At 40.6% G+C, this 23,168-nt stretch overlaps 1 non-coding gene across 1 annotated transcript; it reads right to left on the bottom strand.

Annotated features, from left to right (window-relative positions):
• Positions 1–9,413: 9,413 nt before the first annotated feature.
• On the bottom strand, positions 9,414–9,489 carry TRNAA-AGC (transfer RNA alanine (anticodon AGC)). The gene has a single exon. It is a non-coding gene; the product is annotated as a tRNA-Ala (tRNA).
• Positions 9,490–23,168: the final 13,679 nt, after the last annotated feature.

The raw sequence follows: 23,168 nt of genomic DNA, 5'->3' as shown, positions 1-23,168 counted from the left end.
TGTTGCCCTTTACCTCCAATTTAAAAAGCAATGCATGCCATTAACTGTAACAAAAAGGAATTAAAATTGCATAAAAACTAGAGCATGCACCAAAAAATGGATTTCAGATTTGAAATCAGTGATGCAGAAATATATGGAAACAGTTCTAAAACCTCATGCAACAGAAAATGGAAAAAAAAAATTGTTCCCCAGTTCAATGGATGGACATAATGAACACCTAAAGAGATAACAAGCATAAAAAAGGAGATTGAAATAATTAAAAATAATCAGTCAGAAATGACAAATACATTATCAGAAATGAAGAATACACTAGAAGGAATTAAAAGCAGGCTAGATGAAGTGGAGGATGAAATCAGTGATTTAGAAGACAATATAAACAAAAAGATGGAAGTGGAGGAGCAAAATGAAAAGAGGCTCAAAAAGTCTGAGTAAACTCTAAGAGAGCTCTGTGACAACATGAAGAGAAATAACATCCACATCATAGGGGTTCCAGAAGGAGAAGAAAAAGAACAAGGGATAGAGAACCTGGCTGAAGAAATTATAGCTGAAAACTTCCATAAATTGATGCAAAAAAAAAGTCACATGAGTTCAAGAAGCACAGAGAATCCCAGTAAAGAGAAAAAGAGGAACCAAAAGAGACCTATACCAAGACATATCATAAATAAACTACCAAAGCTAAGTGATAAAGAATAGTAAAAGCTGCAAGAGAAAAGCAGTCAATCATCTACAAAGGCACCCCCATAAGGATGACATCTGACTTCTCAACAGAAACACTTGAGGCCAGAAGGGAACGTCAAGAAATACTCAAAGTAATGCAGAACAAGAGCATACTTTATCCAGCAAGGCTATCATTTAAAATTGAAGGAGAAATGAAAAGCTTCCCAGACAAAATAAACTTAAGGAATTAATTACAACCAAACCAATGCTGCAAGAAATGTTAAGGGGCCTGTTGTAAACAGAACAAAGGCGGGGGGGGGGGGGGGGAATCTGGTAAAAGAGGAATGTAGATTTAAAGAATAAAATGGGAATAAACAACTACATATCAATAGTAACCTTAAATGTAAATGGATTAAATACTCCAATCAAAAGACATAGAGTAGCTGTGTGGATAAGAAAACAGGACCCATACATATGCTGTTTACAAGAGACCCACCTCAAAACAAAAGATACACATAGACTGAAAGTAAAACGTTGAAAAAAAATATTTTATGCAAATGGAAATGAAAAAAAAGCTGGGGTAGCAATACTTATATCTGACAAAATAGGCTTTAAAACAAAAACTATAGTAAGGGATACAGAAAGTCACTACATAATGAATGATTAAAGGAGCAATCCAACAGGAAGAATAACCATTATAAATATCTGTGTACCTGCCTGACCCGGCAGTGGTGCAGTAGATAGAGCATCGGACTGGGATGCCAAGGACCCAGGTTCGAGACCCCCAGGTCACCAGCTTGAGTGCAGGCTCATCAGGTTTCAGCAAAAGCTCACCAGCTTGGACCCAAGGTCGTTGGTTCGAGCAAGGGGTTACTCGGTCTGCTGAAGGCCCACTGTCAAGGCACATATGAAAAAGCAATCAATGAACAACTAAGGTGTTGCAAAGCGCAATAAAAAACTAATGATTGATGCTTCTCATCTCTCCATTCCTGTCTGTCTGTCCCTTTCTATGTCTCTCTCTGACTCTCTCTCTCTCTGTCTCTGTAAAAAAAAAAAAAAAATCTGTGTACCTAATATAGAAGCACCTAAATATATAAAACCGACTTTCATGAACATAAAGGGCGAGATCAACAGCAATACCATATAATAGTAGGGGATTTCAGTACCTCACTAACATCATTGAATAGATCCTCAAGAAAGAAAATTAACAAAGAAACAGCAGACTTAAAGGACACACTAGATCAACTGGATTTAATAGATATCTTCAGAATCTTTCACCCTAAAGCAGCATAATATACATTCTTTTCAAGTGCTCATGGTATATTCTCTAGGATAGACCACATGTTAGGGCACAAAATGAGTCTAAACAAATTTAAGAAGATTGAAATCATATTAAGCATCTTCTCTGCTCACAATGTCATGAAAACTAGAAATCAACTACACCAGAAAAACTGAAGAACAAACACTTGGAAACTAAACAGCATGTAATTAAATAATGAATGGGTTAACAGTGAGATCAAGAAAGAAATAAAAAATTTCTTTGAAACAAATGAAAATGAGCATACAATAACTCAAAATTGATGGGACACAGCAAAAGCAGTCCTGAGAGGGAAGTTCATAGCACTACAGGCATACCTTAAGAAGCTAGAAAAATGTCAAATAAAAAACTTAACCCTGCAGCTAAAAAAACTAGAAAAAGAACAGCAACTAAAGCCCAGAGGAAGTAAAAGGAAGGAAATAATAAAGATCAGAGTGGAAATAAATGACATAGAGGCTAAAGCAACAATACAGAGGATCAATGAAACCAAGAGCTAGTTCTTTGAAAAGGTAAACAAGATAGATGAACCTTTAACCAGACTCACCAAGAAAAAAAGTGAGAAGACTCAATTAAAATTAGAAATGAGAGTGGAGAAATAACAACTGACACAGTAGAAATACAAAGGATTGTAAGAAAATACTATGAAGAACTGTATGCCAAAAAATTAGACAATCTAGGTGAAATGGACAAATTCCTTGAAACATATAATCATTTAAAAATCAATATGGAAAAATCAGAAAACCTAAGCAGGCCTATTACAACAAATGAGATAGAAACAGTTATCAAAAAACTCCCAACAAACAAAATCCCTGGGCCAGATGGCATCACAGGTGAATTCTACCAAATATTCAAAGAACTAACTCCTATCCTTCTCAAGCTATTTCAAAAAGTTCAAGAGGAGGGAAGACTTCCCAGCTCCTTTTATGAGGCAAGCATAATTTTGATTTCAGACCAGGCAAAGACAACACAAAGAAAGAAAACTATAGGCCAATATCCCTGATGAATTTAGATGATAAAATTCTCAACAAAATATTAGCAAACCAGATCCAGAAATACATGAAAAAAATCATACATCATGATCAAGTGGGATATATTCTGGGGAGGCAAGGCTGGTACAATATTCGCAAATTAATCAATGTGATTCATCACAAAACCAAAAGGAAGGAGAAAAACCACGTGATAATATCAATAGATGCAGAAAAAGCATTTGACAAATCCAGCACCCATTTATGATAAAAACTCTCAGCAAAGTGGGAATAACAGGGAATATACCTCAATATGATAAAGGCCATCTATGACAAACCCATAACCAACATCATACTCAACTGGCAAAAATTAAAAGCCATCCCCTTAAGATCAGAAACAAGGCAGGTGTTGCCGCAGAGCAGCGCGGCTCCTAATAACAGTGCGGAATTAAGGAAACACACTTGTCAAAACAAAAACGATGGGACCGGGAGGACTCCTCAAACTGCTTGGCAGTATCCGAGTGCCTCATAACCCCAGTTTGCTTTATTATATAGACATACGCAAATCAAGGACCCTGATACAAAGATGCACATCCAAGGCTAAGACAGGAACTCTCCCAAGGCAAAAACAGGGTACATTAGTGAAATCTACAAACATCTGAAACAAACAAAGAGTCAGAGGAAGGGCATGTATATTGCTTCCAGCAACCCAAGGAAGCAAGTGGAGTGGGTGCAAATACTCAGCATCAAAGCCAAATATGGAGATGGAGGGGGGAGAACTTAGCCTTTTGCTAAGCCTTGAATCTATAATGGCTTTTTGCCATTTACGGTCCACAACAAGGTGTGCCCCCTTTCACCACTCTTATTCAATATACTTCTGGAAGTCCTAGCCACAGCAATCAGACAAGAAGAAGAAATAAAAGACATCCAAATTGGAAAAAAAAAAAAGTAAAACTATCGTTATTTGCTGATGATATGATACTGTACATAGAAAACCCTAAAGTCTCAGTCAAAAAACTACTGGACCTGATAAGTGAATTCAGCAAAGTGGCAGGATATACAATTAATATTCAGAAATCAGAAGCATGTTTGTACACCAACAATGAACTGTCTGAAAGAGAACTTAAGAAAACAACCCCCCTTCACTATTGCAACAACAAAAAAAATAAAGTACCTAGGAGTAAATTTAACCAAGGAGTTTAAAGACTTGTACTTGGAAAATTATGAAACATTGATAAAAGAAATCAAGGAAGATACAAACAAGTGGAAGCATATACCATGTTCATAGATAGGAAGAATAAACATCATTAAAATGTTTATATTATTCATAGTAATTTATAAATTCAATGCAATTCCTATTAAAATACCAATGATATACTTCAAAGATATAGGAAAAATATTCCAAAAATTTATATGGAACAAAAAAAGAACATGAATAGCCTTGGCAATCTTGAAAAAGAAAAATAAAGTAGGTGGTATCACACTTCCTGATATCAAGGCCATTGTTCTCAAAACAGCTTGGTACTGGCATATGAACAGGCATATAGATCAATGGAACAGAATAGAGAACCTAGAAATAAACCCACACCTTTATGGACAATTGATATTTGACAAATGAGGTAGGAGACAGTCTCTTTAGCAAATGGTGTTGGGCAAATTGGACAGCTACCTGAAAAAAAGTGAAACTAGACCACCAACTTACACCATTCACAAAAATAAACTCAAAATGAATAAAAGACTTAAATATAAGTTGTGAAACCATAAGCATCTTAGAAGAAAACATAGGTAGTAAGCTCTCCGACATCTTTCACAACAATATATTTGCTGATTTAACTCCACAGGAAAGTGAAATAAAGGATAGGATGAACAAATGGGACTATATCAAACTAAAAAGCTTTTTTACAGCTAAAGAAAATATGAACAAAATAAAATAAAAAGACAAGCCACACAATGGGAGAACATATTCGACAATATGTCTGATAAGGGGTTAATAATCAAAATTTATAAAAAAAAACTTGTTGCCTGACCTGTGGTGGCGCAGTGGATAAAGCGTCGACCTGGAAATGCTGAGGTCGCCGGTTCGAAACCCTGGGCTTGCCTGGTCAAGGCACATATGGGAGTTGATGCTTCCAGCTCCTCCCCCCCTTCTCTCTCTCTGTCTCTCCTCTCTCTCTCTCCCTGTCTCTCCCTCTCCTCTCTAAAATGAATAAATTAAAAAAAAAAAAAACTTGTGAAACTCAACACCAGGAAGATAAACAATCCAATCAAAAAATGGGCAAAAGAGATGAATAGACACTTCTCCAAAGAGGACATACAGATGGCCAATAGGCAAATGAAAAAAATGTTCAATATCACTAATCATTAGAGAAATGCAAATTAAAACCACAATGAGATATCACCTCACACCAGTCAGAATGGCGCTCATTAACAAAACAACACAGAATAAGTGCTGATAAGGATGTGGAGAAAGAGGAACCCTCCTGCACAACATGGATGGACCTGAAAACTATTATGCTAACTGAAATAAGCCAGGCAGAGAAAGAAAAATATCATATGACCTCACTCATTTGAGGAATCCAATGAACAATGAGAACTGAAGAATGGCATATAGATGTTAGATTCAGGGAGTACTGATATACTGGGGCTGCCAAAGAGTGTAACTATTAAAGGAACAGGGAGTACTGATATGGCCCCTGTGAGGCTGAGAACAAAGAAGGTCAGAGACCCTTATCAGAAGTTTATGTTTGAAATTCGCCACTAAGCTAAAACCGGCCCCTGTTGCTATGCCGGCCCCTGTTGCTATGCTGCGTGCGACCTCCCTAGCCAATAGCTAAACTGCTACATTTGCTTCTGTATATGTATGCTTGCTCACTTAGGATATATAAGGACCTGGCTGTAAGCACCAGGTGTGGTTTCTGTTTGCAGCTCCTTGTGAGCACGGTGTCTCCGGACATCTCGGGAGTTCGCCCCTGCGCAGGTTAAACTGGCCAATAAAGTAACATCTTAACTCCTGAAAGTCTCCGATGTTTGTTCTTGTACCCGGTGGATGCAACAATAGACAGAGATGGATCAAAGGAACCAGAGGAAAAGAGGACAGAGGGAAGGGGGATGGATGATAGGATGAGATAATCCTGGATGGAAGGGGGGAGGTGTTGCGGGTGGGGGACAAGGGGAATGTTGAGGGGAACACGGGCGATGGGAAATGCATTCGGGGGGACACTAGAATCTATGTAAACACAATAAATTAAAATCAATTAAAAAAAATTTGTGGGCAGAGAGTTGGCAAGACCAGAATTGAGCTCAGACTTAATCTGGTCAGGTTGTGGAACAAGGCAAATTTCTTCAGTTTGTTCAAATGGATACGTCTGGAGGGAAAGAGGTAGAAGTGATGCCATGTGCCCCCAAATGGGAGTAAACATAAGAGTTACTGGACACTCTGCTGAGAAATTCACATCCTCACTAACATGACAAAAGAAGATTTAGAGAAAATTCACAAACAGGCATTATTTTTTTTTTAATGTGGAATCTTTCTATCTGTCTGTGTTAACTAAAGCAGAATTTCTTTTCTTACACTCTTATAAGTCTGAAGGTATTTCATTAGTAAGAGTTTTTCCGTCTTTCAGCAGACTATGTTTTCAAACTGTTAAAGCTGAGTCCACTGTTATGCCCTGAGGTCATGGCCCAAAACCTCTTGATGAGTAAATTATGTGTTTATTTACTAATGGGCAGCCAATAGTTGCTGGAGAAACCCCTGTGTAGTTGACATTATCTTCCTAGAAAATTACAAAACTGTATCAAACCATATCAAAGTCATGTCTAATATCCTAACTGAGGATAAGATGGATTAGAAGGAAAGAAAGTAGAGGTTTAAAGCCAATAAGGAGTTTATTTCACTAATTCTAGAGAGGGTTATAGGAGCCCAAACTATGCTGGTGGCAGAGATAATGGGGAAGAAGAGACATCTCACGAAGGGAGAGCAAAGGGGAGTGGGGGAGGGAGGCAAGGGCTCAACGGCGACTAAAGGTTAGTGTTATTAGGTAGATGAGATGGGACCTGGTCAGAGGACTGGTGGTCGGTGTTAGGCACATTGGTTCGGACTGGTGGGGAGCGCCGTTTCACCTGAGCTAGAGGCAAATGTGAAGCCGAAATTTGGGAAGAGGCTGGGCAGCAGAGAGAAATTTGGTCAACATTTCCAAATAGATATTTGAAACTTTGCAGGAAATACTTCAGTTACTCATGTGGATATGGAGTTTTTCCAGTTTTTGAAAATGTTAAATATATGACAACAAAATCTAAATTGTATCTTTTCCTGACGGTGAAACTGACCTGACTTTGCTCAGCACTGAAAGCCCCTCCCCTCATGCAAGACCCCTTGCAAAGTCTGTGGCCAAACTCTGTTTGGCAGCCCCTGAGCCCAACCTGCCTTTTCTCTGTCACCCCTCACTGCTGCAGATGCTCATTATCCCTGCCCCTCTCTGTGGGAGGCAAACCAGGACCCAGGACTTGAGGGGAGGCTCCTAGAGGCCTGCACACAGACTTTGTGCCTGGGGCCGGGACAGCTGCCCTGTTCCACTGAGACCACAAAGCAAGGGAAAGGATAAAATTTTCAGAGGCAATGATCCTGATAGGAGCTGAGCCTCCAACCAATGCTATAGCCTCTGTCTCTTGTTCTCCTGATATGGGAACCAAGTACATCTTTGTTTGTGTAAGCCGCCTTAGTCAGGTCTCCTGCTGCTTGTAGCCAAACACATTCCCCAAGCCATGTACTCTAACCCCACTTTGGGGGAATTCCCCAAAGGCTCTTTCCTGGTTTTCCATTGTTGTATAACAAACCACCTCAAAGCACAGTGGCTTAGACAACAACAACCCTTTATTTTACTCACAGTCCATGATTTGGACAGGGCTCAGTGGGCATGGTTTGTCTCTGCTCCAGCTAGTGGCAGCTGTAGAAGCTTGATGGGCAACTACGAGCACATTTTAAGATGATTCACTCATATAACCAGTTTGTCTGGGCACTTGGCTGGGCAAAATTGGGCCTGGGGCCAGAGGCCTCTGCCCCCTTCTGTGTAGGTCTCTCTGCAGCTTCCTGGGCTTCTCCACAACATGGTGGCTGGATTCCAAGTATAAGTGTAGCAAGAGAACAAAGGGCAGGTGTGTGGTATTTTTACGGTCTAACCTCTTATGTTTCATGGTATCATTTCCATCATACTCTGTGGATCAAAGCAGCCACACATACCTGCCCAGGTCTTAGGAAAGTGAACATAACCACAATCTCCCAACAGGGATGTAGCAACGTCCTCAAGCAGGTAGGAGGAAGGAAATTGTTGCACTCGTCTTTGCAAAATAGAATCCACTAGTGGCTGTCTTGTAATATCAGCTGGTCATGATCATTTGTTCCTTTTATTGTTGTGCTCCAATGTTTATGTGTGCTCACTTGTATTACAGAAAAAAGTGGAGTACATCAAAATCAGAGTATTGCTTTATTACAAAAATCCTACTAAAATTTTCAAATAAGAGAAGTCTCAATGAACTCACAGGTTACCCACTTTCTCTGTGAGGGATTAACCAGGTATTATTCCAAGACTTGTCTTGATAACCAAAGGCTGTTTGGAAAGTTACAATTAAATCATATTCAGTTAAAGATATCCTCTAGGGGCTATCAGGGTACAAGGTTTAAGTATGTATAATTTACTCCCAACCTAGCTAGGACACGCCACTGTGTGGGCCAGAATTAAAGGTGTGTGTGTGTCTGTGTGTGTGTGCGCGCATGCGTGTGTGTTAGGGGGCTCTTTGGTGAGTAGGAAGGTTGGACTATATCACAGGACTACCTCATAAAAGAGCAAAAATAATATCCTTGGTCAGAGAAAGAAGCACCATTACCATTGTCTATCCTGCTGGAGGGCAGGAAGCACATTTCTCTGACTCCCCTGCCAGGGGGGCCCTTGGGGAGACTGGAGAGCGGGAAGGAAGGGATAGCCAAGGCCGCGGTTTCCCTCTACTTCCTCTGCTTCCTCTGCTGTCTCTGGGGTCTCTGTGTCTGCTGGGGTGGCCATCAACAATGGCCTCCCAGGGCCCCACCCCGCTGGCATCCATGCACTGGAGTAACCCCTTCCCCTTGAGTATAAGTCAGACATGTTCTTTTTTTTTTTTTTTTTTTTTTTTTTCCATTTTTCTGAAGCTGGAAACAGGGAGAGACAGTCAGACAGACTCCCGCATGCGCCCGACCGGGATCCACCCGGCACGCCCACCATGGGGCGATGCTCTGCCCACCAGGGGGCGATGCTCTGCCCATCCTGGGCGTCGCCATGTTGCGACCAGAGCCACTCTAGCGCCTGGGGCAGAGGCCACAGAGCCATCCCCAGCGCCCGGGCCATCTTTTGCTCCAATGGAGCCTCGGCTGCGGGAGGGGAAGAGAGAGACAGAGAGGAAAGTGCGGCGGAGGGGTGGAGAAGCAAATGGGCGCTTCTCCTGTGTGCCCTGGCCGGGAATCGAACCCGGGTCTTCCGCACGCTAGGCCGACGCTCTACCGCTGAGCCAACCGGCCAGGGCTCAGACATGTTCTAATGACTAGAACCTGGCAAGAATGATAAGATGTCACTTTCATGACAAGGTAAACACAAGTCTGTGACTTCTGTCTTGTTCACACTCCTGCCCTCTCACCTGCTTGCTCTGACAAAGCCAGCTGCTATGCAGTGAGCTGCCCTGTGGGCAAGAAATGGACACAGCCTCTGCCCAGAAGCCACAAGGACCTGCGTCCTGCCACCAGTCGCTACCTCAGCCTCCAGAGGATTGCAGCCCCAGCCAGCACTTAAGTCTCAGCCTGGAGACAGCCTTACTGGGGACCCCGCTGAGCATCCCCGGATTCATTGCCCACAGGAACCAGGAGATAACACGTGTGGGTTCAGGTCACAGTGTTTGGGGTGACTGGTTACAGCCATAGATAGTGAACCCCCATGGCTCCTGCGTCCACTGGCAGCTCCTTCCTCTGCTGGCTGCAGAGGGGATGGGTCTGGGCCATTGTCACTCCAGCACTCTGGTCCTGGAGGTGGAAGTGGCAGTCTGCTCTTGCTGGTGGCTGTGTTGCCTCACTGGGATTCCCGACCCTTATCACCTGTGTCATGATTAGTTTTTGTTTTTCTAGGCGAATCCTGACTGAAAAGTTACAGCTCATGCCCTGGCCGGTTGGCTCAGTGGTAGAGCGTCGGCCTGGCGTGCGGGGGACCCAGGTTCGATTCCCGGCCAGGGCACATAGGAGAAGCGCGCATTTGCTTCTCCACCCCCCTCCTTCCTCTCTGTCTCTCTCTTCCCCTCCCGCAGCCAAGGCTCCATTGGAGCAAAGATGGCCAGAGCGCTGGGGATGGCTCCTTGGCCTCTGCCCGAGGCGCTAGAAGTGGCTCTGGTCACGGCAGAGCGATGCCCCAGAGGGGCAGAGCATCGCCCCCTGGTGGGCGTGCCAGGTGGGTCCTGGTCGGGCGCATGCGGGAGTCTGTCTGACTGTCTCTCCCCGTTTCCAGCTTCAGAAAAAAAAAAAAAAGTTACAGCTCACAAATTTGGTAAAATGTCTCTCTTTTGTGTGCATGAGGCTTTTCCTCTTCTCATCAAAGTCAGAGTCTTGAAGCTGCAAGGCTATAGGGTTTGTACCCCAACAGAAGAGAGTCTGGCGGTGTCCAGCCCTACAATTATGTAGATACTGGCAGAGAAACAAGGACAAGTAAGGTAGACTTTCATATTTAATTTTATATTTGTAATTTTGTGATCTTTTTCTGAAAGAGAGTGCTCACGATTATTTAGGCTTTATTACCCGCGCTCTGGATCTGCTCCCTAACTCAAACACATCGGATACACACACCAGAATCCTCGGAGACCTAGAAGCACCCGTTTCCTCTAATTAAAACAGCACCTTAATTAGAAAACAAAAACAAAAACCTACAATAAATATCTTACTGCCACTTGCCTAAAGCTTTTTTCCCTTCCTTATCACAAGGCTTCCAATTTCTATTTTCATTTGAGTTGGTCTCAAAAAGAGGCACGCAATAATAGCATTAAGAATAAATACATAGGATTCGCCTTTGTTGTAGAGGATGCATTCTCATGGTTGGTCATTTCCTGCTGCTCAGACAAGCAGGCCCATAAATCTTCCCTTATTCGTCATGTCCCAGGTCTGATTGCTAATCATACTCCTTCTCTTTAGGGAGAGTTTGGTCCCTTATTTAAGAGGAATGGGTAAGAGTCGAAAATACAACATGGAGGAAAGTGGAAGTCACTATAGAAGACATTTCTATAAGGCAATTATTTTATTACTGATGGTTAAGGCAGGGAGGGATTGTGACTATTAAGAGCCCACTACCCGAGAGCAGCCCAAGATGGCCAACGTGCAGGATTGGGTGTCAGATGAGGAGAAGATGATTCTGGATCGCCTGTAGCTCCAAGAAGGTTGCTGAGGGCCAGTCAAAAGCAGTGACTCCCACTGGTCTTTGCCAGTTTCTGGCCTGTGAGTTCCAGGGCCGGTACATCCAGCGGCCAGATACAGAGCATCAGCTCAAGGCCTAACAACCATAGTTAGAGTGGTATCTTAAGGAAAGGCTCCTAACATCTGACCCAGCTAAGGCATAGAAAATGTTGTCACAAACAGCAAAAAGAGCAGTAGCTGCAGACAAGTAGCACACAGCAGATTACAAACAGCTGAAGCCATCCCAGGAAGATTTAGAAATTATACAACTGAAAGCTGGAGTCAGACAACACCAACCACATACTCAGCTACACAAACAACATATTTGAAGGAGCAGTCTATATCGAGACAAAATGGGAAGACAGGGAAGTGCAATTCAAATGAATCAACTAGAGGAATCCCCAGAAAAAGAATTGAATGAAATGGAAATAACTAAGATGCCAGAGGCAGAGTTTAGAATAATGATTGTGAGGATGCTCAAGGATCTTAGGGCAACCATAGGTAGACAACATGAGCACCTAAACAATGAGATATCTGGCATCAAAAAGGACATTGAAATCATAAAAAAGAATCAGGCAGAAATGATAAACACAATGTCAGAAATGAAGACTACACTATAAGGAATGAAAAGCAGGCAGGATGAAAAAGAGGATTGAATCAGCAATTTAGAGGACAAGATAAGCAAAAGCACGGAAGCAGAACAGCAAAAGAAAAAGAGGATCAAAGTGTCTGAGAAAACTCTAAGAGAGCTCTGTTACAATAGGAAAAGAAACAACATTTGCATCATAGGAGTTCCCAAAGGAGAAGAGAAAGAACAAGGGATAGAGAACCTGATTGAAGAAATCATAGCTGAAAATGTCCCAAAATTGATGCAGGAAAAAGTCACACAAGTTCAAGAAGCACAGAGAATCCCATTAAAAAGGAACCCAAATAAACCTAAACGAAGACACATCATAATTAAAAGACCAAAGCTAAGAAATAAAGAAAGAATACTAAAAGCTGCAAGACAAAAGCAGTCAATCACCTACAAAGGAGACCCCAAAAGGATGACATCTGAAATCTCAACAAAAACACTTGGGGCAAGAAGGAAATGGCAAGAAATATTCAAATTAATGCAGAACAAGATCCTACAACCAAGACTTCTTTATCCAGCAAGGCTATCGTCTAAAATAGAAGGAGAAATAAAAAGCTTCCCGTACAAAAAAAAAAAAAATCAAAGCTTCAAGGAATTTATTACAACCAAACCAATGATGTAAGAAATGTTAATGATCCTGTTGTAAACAGAACACGGGGGAGGGGGGGAGGGGGGGAATCTAGAAAAGAGGAATGTAGATTTAAGATTTTAGAAATGCATCCAAATTGAAAAAGAAGAAGTAAAACTATCTGTATTTGCTGATGATATGATACTGTACATAGAAAACCCTAAAGTTTCAGTAAAAAAAACTACTGGACCTAATAAATGAATTCAGCAAGGTGGCAGGATATAAAATTAATATTCAAAAACCAGTGGCATTTTTATACACCAACAATGTACTATCCAAAAGAGAAATTAAGAAAACAATCCCCTTCACTACTGCAACAACAACAAAGAAAGTACCTAGCTGTAATTTAACCTAGGAGGTTAAAGTCTTGTACTCAGAAAATTATAAAACATTGATAAGAGAAATCAAGGAACATAATCAAATCAAAAATGGGCAAAATAAATGAATAGACACTTCAAAGAGGACATTCAGATGACCAATAGGCAAAAGAAAAAATGTTCAACATCACTATTCATTAGAGAAATGCAAATTAAAGTCACAATGAAATATCACCTCACACCAGTCAGAATGACACATTAACAAAACAAAACATAATAAGTGCTGGTGAGGATGTGGAGTAAAGGGAACCCTCCTGCACTGCTGGTGGGAATGCAGACTGGTGCAACCACTGTGGAAAATGGTATGGAGATTCCGCAAAAAATTAAAAATGGAACTGCCTTTTGACCCAGCCATCTCACTTTTAGGATTATATACTAAGAACACCAAATCACTGATTCAAAAGAAGAAATGCATCCCCATGTTTATGGCAGCATTGGTTACAATAATGAAGATCTGGATACAGCCCAACTGTCCTTCAGTGGACGAGTGGATTAAAAAGCTGTACTACATATACACATGTAATATTATGGGGCCATGAAAAAGAAGGAAATACTACCTTTTGCAACAACATGGATGGACCTGGAAATTATTATGTTGAGTGACATAAGCCAGGCAAGAAATAAAAATATCATATGACTTCACTCATATGAGGAATCCAATGAACAATGTGAACTGAGGAACAGAATAGAGGCAGAGGAGGAATCAAAGGGACCAGTGGGAAAGCAGATAGAGGGAAAGGGGATGAGAGGATGAGATTAGAGAAGGGAAAGAGCTTGGTGAAATTATTCATACATAACAGCATTATAGAGAGCAGAAGAGCAAATCCTGGAGGAAAGCGGAGAGGGTGTTGGGGGAGGGGGCAAGAAGGATGTTGAGGGAATTCGGGGGTGCTGGAGGATGTATTCAATGGGACACTTGAATCTATGTAAACACAATAAATTTAAATCAATAAAAAAATAAGAAATCATGAAGTGTGAGATATATAGGAATTCCAGAATATAAAGATTCCTATAAAATGTATTACAGTTAAAGAGTATTTGTTCGTGTACTTTTCAATAGATAATGGTGGGTTTTGAGTCATTACATTGCTTGAGATGTATTTAAATATCAGGTGTTCTAGTTTTATTTTAAACGTTTGTATTTATTTCAAATACCACATTCTTTGCAATTATTTAACCTTATGATATCAACTTAGAAATGTGATGTCTGTCTTTAAACCATACATATAAGAGTCCCAATACCCTCTCTATAGAGAAAAGCTTGGAGAGCATGAAACACATTTCTATGATCTCCCACCACTTATCTGCACCTCTAACTTATGACTGGGATGAAATTATGTCCCGTTTTTTCTACATGCCATGCCCCAGTGTTTACACTTTGTCTTACTCTTTTATGTATAACAAATGTTAATTTCCCAGACCAAAACAGGGTACATTTTTCTCTGCATTAGCTGTCGCTGTTTTTGATCTGAAATATTTTTAATAATAGAAGCAATATTTTAATAAAATACTTTAAATTATTTATAAGAAGGAAAAGTACTGACACAGTCTAGTTTACACTTATAGTTTCAATTTAATCTGGGTTTCTTATCAATAATGCAAACAACTCTAAGCCAAATAACTTTGTATATTGTAATAAATAACTACAAAGAACTTTAAAAATATTTTTTATGACCACTGCTTACCCCATGAACAGAGATGACACATACCTGTGTCTGAAGGATGTAAAAAGTACGTGTCACAGGCGAAGAAGGTCTGAGAGTCCTGAGCTGACAAATTCATGTCATAATATATAAGTGGCTCTTTACCTGTCACCCAAGTGTATCTTTACTAAAACACAAGAAAATAGGTAACATGAACATGAGAGAGCATTGCTTTACTATAACAGACACTACTTAAAATTCAAAAATATAGGCTAAAAATTGTATTTCAAGATGTTTTATCTTATTTTATTAATTGACTTTAGAGCAAGAAGGATGAAATGAGAGAGGAAGGAAATGAGAGAGGAAGAGAGAGAAACATCAATTTGTTGTTCCACTTATTTATGCATTCATTGGTTGATTCTTGATTGTGCCCTGGCCAGTGATGGAACCAGGAACCTTGGTGTCAACAATGCTCTAACCAACTGAGCCAGGGCCAGGATGTTTTAAAAGCTTATTATAATTAGTAAAACAAAAGAGGTAACCTGTATAAACTAATTAGAGCCATGAAAGTGAACCTTTTTATGAAAACTGTCCACTTCGGCAGTGCTGGTCAACCTGGTCCCTCCCACCCACTAGTGGGCATTCCAGCTTTTATGGTGGGCCAATCGCGCAGGTCAAGGCACATATGAGAAAGCAATCAATGAACAACTAAGGAGCCACAACGAATAACCGATACTTCTCATCTCTCTCCCGTCTTGTCTGTCTCTATCTGTTTCTCTCTCTGTTTCTGTCACACACACACACACACACACACACACACACACACACACACACAGGATAGTAAAGGGCTTGCAAAGCATAAGAGCAAAGAAGAACTTTTTCATGCGTTAATATGTCAGGAGCCGATCCACTAATGCTGGCTAACAAGGTCACAGCAGGAGAAGATCCACAACTGCTGGTTGACAAAGTCACCGCAGTGAAGACTAATAATAGCTGTGGGTTGACAAAGTCACCGCAGAGGAAAGGCACAACGATACTTCCCCCTTTGACCTTTTGAATTAATCTGGCCTTATATCCCCCCTTTCCTGGGTGTGTGCTATTATTTATAGCACAGGGATAATAGTACCGTGCTTTCCCTGTAGATTTGTAGTAATTTCTTTGGAAATGAGACAGAAGGTGTAAGTTCCACAGAAAAGCCTGTAAGCCCCTTGAACTGGGCTCATAAACATAAGAGGCTGGCCATAATATCCCTCATAAAGGGTTAAGTTTGTAGGAGAATTTCTTCTTATTAATCATGTTAGAAAGAATAAAGTTAGAACTTAACTAGTGTATGAATATAGTAAATGAATAAAGTTTAACTAGACATTAGAATCTTAGGTAAGGTGTAGTGGAGTGGCCTGTTGCGTGGCTTTGGATAGGAGCACAGCTGGCAAGTAAAGAATGTTTTGTTAAAAGACTTGTTTTGTGACTGAAGGCAGTTGCTGGGCTTTTCTCAGTAAAACATTCTCATGAGATTTTTGTATTTTCCAAGAATAAGGAGAGGAATGTGGTAGGATTCATAGCAGCAATAGCAATTAATGCCTTCTGATATTATGTTACTACTAGCTATCTTGCAGGTGCACTCTATGTATCTTTAAGTAAAAGTTACTCTTAATGCTGTGTCAGTTTCTTAACTAGCAAGCCTTTTGTAGTCTTGTGAAAAAAGAATTAGGACACTACATGAACTCAAGGCTATTTGCCTGAGCAAGCGGTGGTCCTTTGCTAGTCCTTGATGATTTCGTCTGCTATCTCTCTCTGCGCCCTTGACTCACAACAACAGTAAAATAGAGTTATTAATTAGTACTAATCTTTTAGAAGTTTGTACCGATATTGTTATTACTATTCAAGTTATTGTATAACTGTACTTTGAATGACTTACCACCTGATTTGTAGCTTATAGATATGAATTAACTGTTATCTGGAAATATGTAACCATAGTGAAACTAAAACAATGATGTATTCAAAATACCATGTGATTGTAACTTAGTGTGTGTGCATAAAAAGTAAAGTTAGACCAGCCATTGACAGAGATGCCTGGCAGTAAATGCTAACTAGAGAATAAAGAGAAAGAAAAGAATTCGGCTCTCTCACTCGATTTTGCCAATGCCGTCTCTTCCTGTGGGACCCCTGGATTCCCCCCGGGGCTGGACCCCAGCATTAATATATTAGAAATTCTAACTTATGTATCCTTCTGAGACCAACAATAATAATAAGTTAACAACAGACTGGCTAATAAATACATTTTTAATATGTCATCTCACTAGTAAATAACAAATGGCAAATAAAAAAATAATTCTTATTTTTTTCACCTATCAAATTGACAAAAGACATACATGTTGTCAGCTGGGATAAAGACTCACACATACTGCTGGTATAAATGTGAATTGGTATTGACATTTCTGGTTCCAGAAATCAATTAGGTAATATCTATCGAGTCTTAAAAATATTCACACCTAGATAGGGGATGGGTATGTTATGTTATGTTATGTTCCTCATGATTATAAAATAAATATAGTCAAGATGCTACCAAAACAAACAAACCAAAAGAAAGAGCCCACTACCCTAAAAAAGAACATTCTTGCTCAGGCACAGTCAGTGTGAGACTGACACAGATCAATATCAATAAAAAAATAATAAAAAGGCACATGTCCAACTCAGTAAAAAATTTTAAGGAAAAGAATATATTAAAAAGCTTTAGGCCCTGGCCGGTTGGCTTAGTGGTAAAGCGTTGGCCTGGCGTGCAGGAGTCCCAGGTTTGATTCCCAGCCAGGGCACACAGGAGAAGCGCCCATCTGCTTCACCACCCCTCCCCCTTTCCTTCCTCTCTGTCTCTCTCTTCCCCTCCCGCAGCCAAGGCTCCATTGGAGCAAAGTTTGCCCGGCACTGAGGATGGCTCTATGGCCTCTGCCTCAGGCACTAGAATGGCTCTGGTTGCAACAGAGTAACACCCCAAAAGGGCAGAGCATCGCCCCCTGGTGGGCATGCTGGTGGATCCCGGTCGGGCATATGCGGGAGTCTGACTGCCTCCCCATTTCCAACTTCAGAAAAATACAAAATAAAAATAAAAAAAGCTTTAAAAAAATAAAACAATAACTAACAGATTCTTGTAGGTCTTCACTCCACTCAATTGACCTTGAAACAAATAAAAATGATTGTATATTCTAGCTGTAACTGCCTTAATTTGTCAAAACAGCAAGTTTCAAAGACGCAAGCTTCACTCTTTTGGATCATTGTTTTTTTAGGAGAAACATGTTGCCTTCCATATGCTTTAACCAGAACAAATGCAGAGGCACAACAAATTATATTTAGAAAGTGACGTTTTGTCGAAGAATCTGTAACTGAGCAGAAACCTCTCAGTTTTGTTCTTCAGGCTTCTGCTCGCCTGAAGAATTTCATTTGCCCATCCCTTCATTATAGACTCTGACAGGTGAGAGCTAGGAGGATCTTAGCGGTTATTCATTCTCTCTCTGTCTTTGGCAGCCATACAAATTGAGGTGCTCAGTGACAGAGTGACGTCCCTAAGTCCCACAGCAAGTCTGTGGCAGAGTAAGGCTAAATCTTGGACCACCTGGCTACCAGTTCAAAGGGAGAAGATATTGCATCGCCTGGCAAATACGATGATGACATGTAGGATGGATGTAATGGCTTCTTCTTAGAGGCAGATTTGGGACCCCATGTAGAGGAGTATCTGAATTGTCAAATTTTGGTAGTAGAATCTGTCTTACTTGAATGATAAATGTTCCATCATGAAGAGCAATAATCTTGGGAGTGAAAGTGGTCACAGGTGAATCACCAGATTGCAACAAAGATGAATAATATTTTCACATTCTGTGTGGTGTCCAAACCATTCCCGAGCTAGAAGTCAGATTTGCAGTCTCTTTCCTTCGTATGCTTTGCCCCACAAAATAGCCTTATTTATCTTTCTTATCTTCCTGTTTATAAATGTGAGACTTTTTTCACAGTGGCTACAAAAAGTAATATAGCATTATGTTTTGATATAATGTCTTGTTTCCTTTGGAAAGAGCCAGAAAAGCTTGGTTAGTCCCGTTTTGTGCCCTGAAGGAGAACAGAAAAGCAGGTTCAAGTTTGGTAGGTACACATTAGTAGATCCTACACATATTAGGCGTAAGAACATCTATAGTCTCTCGAGCTCAAACAGAATTTACCCAGAAAGTTCAATAACTCTGTTTGTACACATGCTAACTAAAAATTTCAAGGTCAAGTGGTTGTGCCAAGGTTGTATTTTTTTAATTTATAAAATGTTCATTCACATTGAAATTGCTGAATGGATTGTATGGTATTTAAGAATTTAAGGAGGATTGAAAATTATATCCATACCACATAGCTGGGCTTATGTTGTTTTCAGACACTGTAACTTTCACATTTCCTCATATTTGTCCATTAAATTTAATTTTTTTGCTCACCTTTGCAGTCAGAATGTAAAAATGGATGAAATAATAACACAATAACAACAAAAAAGATGTAACCTTAATGAAACAACAACTTCATATAAAAAGACCAGCTTCAAAACTGTAGGCAGTAAATGTTGATTTAGGTTCAGGAAACTTCATCTTGAAGGGTAAAAAAGAATTCTCTTTGCATTATTACTAAACTGAAAAAATACTCCGCTGGATTTGGTTCAAAAATAACCTTGATGTGCAGCAACCTTGAGCTGAGGCCAGTGGGAAAGTTAAAACACAGGGAAATATTGGTTTTTATCAGAATTAAGAAGTGAATAGGTGAAAATCAGAGAGAAGTAACAGCTAGAAAGAAACTGGGAAAGGCATCTGAATCCAAAACAGGCTTTTCCCCACCTGGTTAGTGTCTGGCATTATTTGCGGCTGAATTAAGAGCTGACTTTATCATCATGACCCTTCTTCACAGCAGGGGTGGGTTCAAGTCCTAGCAATATCTTATTATTATTATTTTAGAACTCTTCATCTATTTATTGTCTCTTTCACTAATGACTGGTTTCTAATTTGTCTTTGCAACTACAGTGCCTAACACAATGTTTGGCATGCCCCAAGAATGTGTGACGGATGATGGATGAATGGATGGTGGAATGAATGGAAGAAAATGAATGAATAGGCATTTATCATAGTTTGTTTTACATCCTTTCATATGCCCCAAACTTTTCTGGAGATTTACATCCCCAAACTAGATGTGAAGAAGTTTCAACTAAGAGATGGGCTCTGGCGTTACTGCCTCTTTCCCCAGAAGGGTGCCCAGCATACAGTAAGAATTCAGAATGTCCGTGTTTGTTGAGTGACAATGCTACAAAGTTTCTCTGATCTCCAAATGACATGTAGGAAACCAAGATGACTGGTATTACTTTACAAAAAGGAGGGAAAACAGAATGTTTGGAGCAAACAAGTTTGTGCTTAACTATATGCTTACAGTTGGTACAGATGAATTTTCCTCTTTGGTGTCTTTCTCCATTCACAGTGATCTCCCCTCCATCAGATTCTCTCTTTATATCCATGAATTGGGAATAAAGTGCCTGCAAATTTGATTTTATTGTTCCACATGAATACTGGTCAATTTCCCAAGTAGAAATACTGAAGATGATAATTGTACGTTGTTCGTATTGTCTGGATAGGTCCTTGCTAGTGGTTTCCCACTGGTAAACCACTGAAGGCATGATTGAATCAGAACAAGGGCAAATGAAATGTAATGTGGCATATTCTTGAACTAATGGGAGCCCCTGTTTGAAGGGTACCACTAATTTGTATGTAGATGTATAAATAGGCATATGCATAGTTATACTGATTTTCTTTGGGATTAGGCTTTATCAGGGAATAGATTGAGTAATAGTCAACAGCAGGTATGGTAATAAATGACCAGGCTGCATACTTTGAGGACTTGACTAATCATCTTGGTTCTCTGATATCATGTGACATTTGGGCTGCTGCACAAAACTTCAGCTGTCACTTATGTTGCCTTCCTGGAGAATGCAGGCTACCAGAGCTGCTCCTCAGTGGTTAATTATTAGGTTATCAGAAACAGTCTTGACCAACACACTAACATGAGAAATCATGTCTGAGACTATGTTGCTTTGTGTTTTATTTCACATAACTTGTCTTTGGGGAGGAAGCAACCATATTTCATTATTGATGTCCTGTGCTATTATATGGGGAAGAGGAGTAGATAATGAACACAATAGGTGACCCTAAAGCAATTGCTTTTTGTTCTTAGAACAGAGTTGGAGAGATCACATTATCATAATTACTTGTTCCTATACACCTTCAACACTCACCTTCACTTCTTCTTCACTAATTTCCTATGGAAAATGCTAGGTAGATAAAGGAGGAAATTGATGCAATCGAAAAGTGACCATCTTTATTTTTTTAAAGATTTTATTTATTGCCTGACCAGGCGGTGGCACAGTGGATAGAGCATTGGACTGGGATGCGGAGGACCCAGGTTCGAGACCCTGAGGTCGCCAGCTTGAGTGTGGGCTCTTCTGGTTTGAGCAAAGCTCACCAGCTTAGACCCAAGGTCGCTGGCTTGAGCCAAGGGTCACTCGGTCTGCTGTAGCCCCACGGTCAAGGCACATATGAGAAAGCAATCAATGAACAACTAAGGTGTCACAACGAAAAACTGATGATTGGTACTTCTCATCTCTCTTCGTTCCTGTCTGTCTGTCCCTATCTATCCCTATCTCTGACTCTCTCTGTTAAAAAAAAAAGATTTTATTTATTGATTTTAGAGAGAGGAGAGAGAGAGTGAAAAGGGTGGAGAGGAGCAGGAAGCATCAACTTGGAACAGTTGCTTCCCATATGTGCCTTGACTGGGCAAGCCCAGGGTTTCAAACCAGAGACCTCAGCATCCCAGGTTGACGCTTTATCCTCTGTGCCACCACAGGTCAGGCAAAATGACCATGTTTAAAATATAGCAAGATCATAAAGAAATCAGGGTTCTGACCCTAAATACTCAAGAGACAAAAAGCCCGTTTATATTTTCCAGGTTTTACACCCTCAGAGATGCAAAAAACGTCTGAGTACAGCTACCCTCTGTGCTATACATGCATACATAACAGTCTTCAAAGCTCCTTGAACAGTGGCTAAGTTGCTTAGACAGCTTTATCTCCATTTCTTATCAAATGTGGTTAGAGAAATGAGACATACATTTTACTTATTACAGTAATAACAAAGAATTTGAGATAGTATTTCTAAAACCTGGTGGCATACACACTCAATTTAAACATGACCACCCATTCCCCAGACTGGCTTAAATCTAGAGAAGCCATGCTCAGCATAATCACTGGTCTTTGTCGGTTCTCACCCAATCTGCTAGCACAGAATGCCCCTTCTCTAAGGGATTGTTGGCTTGCTCACACATTTCTGGGCAAGTTCAGGGGATGAGTGTCAAGTGCACAAGACTGATTCTACTGGTAGCTCTGTGGCTTCCCCAGGTGTATCATGGCCCCCTGGCTACTGCAGCCAGTAGGGGCTGCAGCTTTCTTTATTGGTTTGGTCAAGTTACACTGGCCTGATACCAACACCTCCATGAGCCTCTTTGCCCTCTTTCTCCTTGCCCCAAGCTCCCGACATGCCCAGCTGCGGTTTCTGCCACCTCCTGCAAGGCATGGCTATGGGTGTGCCAGTAGAGTTTGTAGGACTTGGCTGACTCAGGGCATAATCTCACTGGGTCGGGTCACACTGTAATAGAAGAAAACAAACACAACTTGCTGTGTCTTAGTGCCACACTGTATTTCAATTGATAATTTAAAGCATGGCCCTATTTCTCTCTATTGGGTAAATGGAGGCAGGTTCTAAGATAAATTGACATGAGTGATAGCCATTATTTGGTTCTTAGTATCATGTCTCTCCTCCCTTCAGCTTTGAGGTTCTAAAAGTGGCCAAACTTTTCCCTGGAATGAATTGGTTCCCTGGAAGCAGGTCTGACCCTGAGAGGGGCAATAAACTGCAACTGGGCTCATCGCCCAGTTCGCCAGGTGCTAAGGAGAGGCCTGTCTGAAACTAAGGTTAGGATTTTTTTTAATTTATTAATTGATTTGAGAGAGAAGAGAAGCATTCATATTTTTTATTCCACTTAGTTATACATTCATTGGCTATTTCCCATATGTGTACTGATGGGAGACCGAACCCTCAACTTTGGTGTTTCAGGATGATGCTCTAACTGCCTGAGCTACCCAGCCAGGACCTAAGGTTGAGATTTTTGACAAGCTCTATTAGGAGTTCAGATATAGATCAGGTTCGGAAGAAGTGTTTCATGGAGGAGGCGATCAAAGCCACTTTCTGACTTCACAGAGTTTCCATACGAGTATGAAAGAGGCCATACACACATGTGCACACACATACACACACACACACACACACACACACAAAAGCAGGGGGAGGTTGATGAAGGGCCAATTGAAGATGCCACAAGAAGACATAGGGGTGAGAGAAATGGTGCCGTAAGGAGTGATACCGATAAATCTCCCCAAAAATTC

This window comes from Saccopteryx leptura, chromosome 1, assembly GCF_036850995.1.
Source record: "Saccopteryx leptura isolate mSacLep1 chromosome 1, mSacLep1_pri_phased_curated, whole genome shotgun sequence".
Taxonomy (NCBI): domain Eukaryota; kingdom Metazoa; phylum Chordata; class Mammalia; order Chiroptera; family Emballonuridae; genus Saccopteryx; species Saccopteryx leptura.
Note: the sequence above shows the minus strand (reverse complement) of the source record. Positions and strands in the feature narration are given on the sequence as shown.